The 3,881-nt window shown below is 49.9% G+C and overlaps 1 protein-coding gene across 1 annotated transcript in view; it reads left to right on the forward strand.

The window, feature by feature from the left end:
- Positions 1-2,252: 2,252 nt before the first annotated feature.
- PLA2G7 (phospholipase A2, group VII (platelet-activating factor acetylhydrolase, plasma)) overlaps positions 2,253-3,881 on the forward strand; it is a 46,651-nt gene continuing 45,022 nt past the window's right edge. Inside the window, exon 1 of the mRNA XM_005860929.2 lies at positions 2,253-2,571. The gene's annotated coding sequence lies outside the window, so the exon portion shown is untranslated. The remainder of the gene's footprint in view (positions 2,572-3,881) is intronic.

The raw sequence follows: 3,881 nt of genomic DNA on the forward strand, positions 1-3,881 counted from the left end.
CAGTGTAACCACTCCAATCACAATGGTTTGTCTCCAGGCCTAGGCGCAGCTGTCATTCTGGAACTTCCCTCCTCTGCTCGCTCATCTGGATTGGAGCCATTTGATCTTGTGCGGCAAGGGTAAGGGTGGCTCTGACTCCCACCGCTTCCAAGGACAGTCCGTAACTCACTCTCTGAACTCCCACAGGCCTCTGCATTTACTTACATGGAGCAGCACTCTGTGTTGTTATTTTATTATCCTTCAGGGCACAGGCTGTGTCTTATTCATCCTTGAAATGGCGCCTGACATTCCGTTGGCCTTTAATAAAATTATTTGGAAACACTATTGAGCACATGATTCAATCCAATATCTTGATTGAAGGGGAGAGCCATTATTTGCTCATATTAAAGGGTAAGGAAGCACTGCTAAGTTGGTGGGAAATGGAAGTGAGAATTAAAAGATAAGAAATAGCTCAACAAAGAATCAACTTATAAACACAAGTACATTATTTCTTTTCTTCACTGAGCAGCACGAAAACCAAACCCACATCAGACCCACCTTATAATCGGCATGTCTGTGTCCACTTGTCCTCCTTTTGGATGTGGGGCCCATCCTGTATTCATTTCACTGGACCAGCACAGCCAGATAAAATACAGAATGCCGAATTAAATTTGAATTTCAGATAACAACAAATAATTTTTATTAAAAGTATGTTCCAAATATTGCATGAAACCTACTTATACTAAAACCTTTTTTTGTTTATCTAAAATTCAAATTTAACCGGATGTCCTGCACTTTTATTTGCCCAATTTGGCAACCATACACCGGGTATTTTCTCCAGGCAGGAACTTGCTAAATGCCAACCACTCGGACAGCCTCAGGAAATATGATCTGATGGTGATGGAAGGGGCATAGAGCTGGCATTGAGAGAAGTAAATAAAATACTTCATACTTGCCTTCAAGACCTGCTTTCAAATCCCACCATCTTTTTCAGTGTGATGCAGTCTCATGCTGCTTCTCAACGTAAGGCCAAAGGCAGGAGGGTCTTAGAGATCTCTTGGGTAGCCTTTCGGATTGCACGTACACTTTCAGATTAATATTCTGGAGGCAGATGGTTACACAGGAGGTTCTCTCAGGCAGTACTGGAAAATGTTATTAGGCTAATGTAGTTTTATTTAATTTTTCATGCATCCGTTTCATATGTCACTGATTCCTTATAGGTATTGCTATTAGATAAGGGTTGAATGTTGCCCATGAGCCATGCTCACCCTAAGAATTTCACCTGCATTTGAATTTTATTCCCACAAGGTGACTTTGACTGATGGACTTTGATTATCTCCCTGATAGTGATGAGGAAACTGAGAAGCAGGAAGGATAAAGAATTTGCCCAAGGTCAAAGCACTCATAAGTGTGAGAAAGGAGCTATAATCCATGAGTCCTCAGAATAAAAATAAAATAAATTTCATTTACAGTTCTATCACCCTCCAAAAAATCACTATTGAAAAAAATGCTAACTTTAATAACACCAGGCATAAATTTCAAACTGTTCCCTGAGTCTTTAACGGAAACTTTTAATAAATATGCTTTTATTGGAAAGTGGATTGGGGAGAAAGCATTGGGAAATGGGGAAGGGGATTTCAGTTTAAACTACAAATAACTGGGATTAAACTGAGCTATGAGATGGCCCCTCTTACACCATTTCCCCCTAAGCCAGCGGTTCTCAACCTGTGGGTCGTGACCCCTTTAGGGGTCGAAGGACCCTTTCACCGGGGTCGTCTAAGACCATCAGAAAACACATATATAATTACATATTGTTTTGTGATTAATCGCTATGCTTTAATTATGTTCAATTTGTAACAATGAAATTGGGGGTCACCACAACATGAGGCACTGTATTAAAGGGTCGCGGCATGAGCGCTCGTTCTGGTCCCCTTGCATTGTACTCCCTCGGAGAAATGAAACCAGCCCCGTGGCAGGCTTTCCAATCCACAGCACAGTCTACCCAGTCTCTGATTCGGTGTCCACCCTACAGTGTACCGAAATGCGGAATGCGCAGGGCATACCAGATTACAGATGCAAGCGGAGGGAATCTAGTGAGACAAGCAAGGTTGGATGGATGTGGGGCGAACCAAACAGGGAACAGATCTCTGAATCAGAACGGAGTCTGAGAACAGAAACTGGGGGGCACAGCACCCCCTCCCAGGCGCTGTCTGGGTCCATCCCCGGGCGCGTTTCATTAATCCGCGGGTCCAGGTCGCGGGATCCCGGGCCCTGGGGAGGGTGTTGGGTGCTCTGCGCACCCTCGCATCCCAAACCGCCTCTGCTCGTGGGCGGCTGGTGGCCACACGCTCCTCCCCGGCCCCTCCTCCTGCAGCTGGGGGAGGAGAAGTTGGGGCGATAAAACAGCACGGGACGGACCTGGGGCAAAGCCTGTGGGCTGCCCACTCGTCCGCCGCAGCCTCACCGCACGCCCGGCCGCTCTGCAGCCAACGTGACTGCTGCTGGCAGAGACCCGCGAAAGACGCGCTCGGGTTGAGTCTGAGCGCCGCGGAACGCGCCCAGGTCCCCGGGTTCTTGGGAGCAGCTCGCCTGGTAAGGCGGGACCCCGGGGGAGAGGCGGGAGCCAGGGGAGAGGTGCGGTGCCCGCGGGGCTCGGGCTGGACCAGCGCCGCACGGGGGGCGGAGAACTAGGAGCGCCTATGAGCTGGGGGACTGCGCTGGGATGTTTGCGGTCGGCGGGACTGAATTCGAACCCTGTCTCCCGCACCTTTTCCCGAGAAAGAAACCCGACGAATTGGGTCCCGAAAGGGAGAATCAGGCCCAGGAACTGGGAGCCTGGGGAGTTTTCTGATCAATAGGTCTCTCCCGGGGACAAAACAAGCAAAGCAAAACCCTCCCTTTGGGAGTATTGCTTCTGCATCAACCCAGTTCTGAGGCGCTGTTTGGGACCAGAATTACAAAAACAAAGCCGCGCCTCCCCTGCTTAGTTCCTTCACTCCTCACGCCCCAGAGCGCCTCCTGAGGGTGAGATCAGGGATGCTCTGCTCTACCCAGGGCCGGAGGGGATTCATTTTTAAAAGTCAAACAAAACCTGGAAGCGGCAAATATGCTCTTCCCCATCATTCCCTGGAGCTTCTACTGGAGATTCTATCTCCAAAAACGAAAAGGTCGGGTTTTCCGTCACACCTGTGGTTTTTGGCGCTGCTGCAAAGGTGATGCGGGAGGAGGAGGGAGGGGTGTGGGGGCTCAGGAGGGGAGCTTGCCGCCTTTGAAGTTCACAAGGGCTCAGATTTGGGAGGGACTTGTATTAACAAATCGGTCTTGCACAAATTGCCTTTGACCCAAACGAGAATGCTGAGCTGGGACACTGGTATGTGAATAAGAGCAGGAAAATGCGTCTTTCAAAGTGTTGACAATCCCAAAAGGCTCAGGACCAAATCTCAGGCTAACATGGAACTCGGAGGATCAGGGCATTAGGTATTGGCTTGCTCCCTAAGAAGGAGATGGAGCTGCCAGGATGCGGACCGATGTCCTCACAGAGGGAGTCCTGGTGGCCCGGGTGAGAGAGCCCACCTACATGGCATTTTCCAGCCTGCAGGCTTCCACTCACTGCGTCTGGGCACAGAGGGTTCTCTCTCTTCCCCAGACAGTTGTGCAGGAGTTGCTGCTGGGGACAGCGTGATGATGCTCTTCATTGAAATGGGCCCTTCCTCCTTAGGCTGACAGCACAGTCTGTCACCACAGACCAGGGCTGCCAGTGTCTGCAGAGCTACTGACAGTGAGGGAGGAGCAGAGTAGGGAGGAATTGTCAAATGGGTGGCTGAGCAACAGGGACAATTGAGAAACATCCTTTCTGAGGTGTGAACCGGCTTGCCTAGCACCCCAACTGTCCCCCCCACCCC

The sequence above is a fragment of the Myotis brandtii genome, unplaced genomic scaffold, assembly GCF_000412655.1.
Source record: "Myotis brandtii unplaced genomic scaffold, ASM41265v1 scaffold143, whole genome shotgun sequence".
Classification (NCBI taxonomy): Eukaryota; Metazoa; Chordata; class Mammalia; order Chiroptera; family Vespertilionidae; genus Myotis; species Myotis brandtii.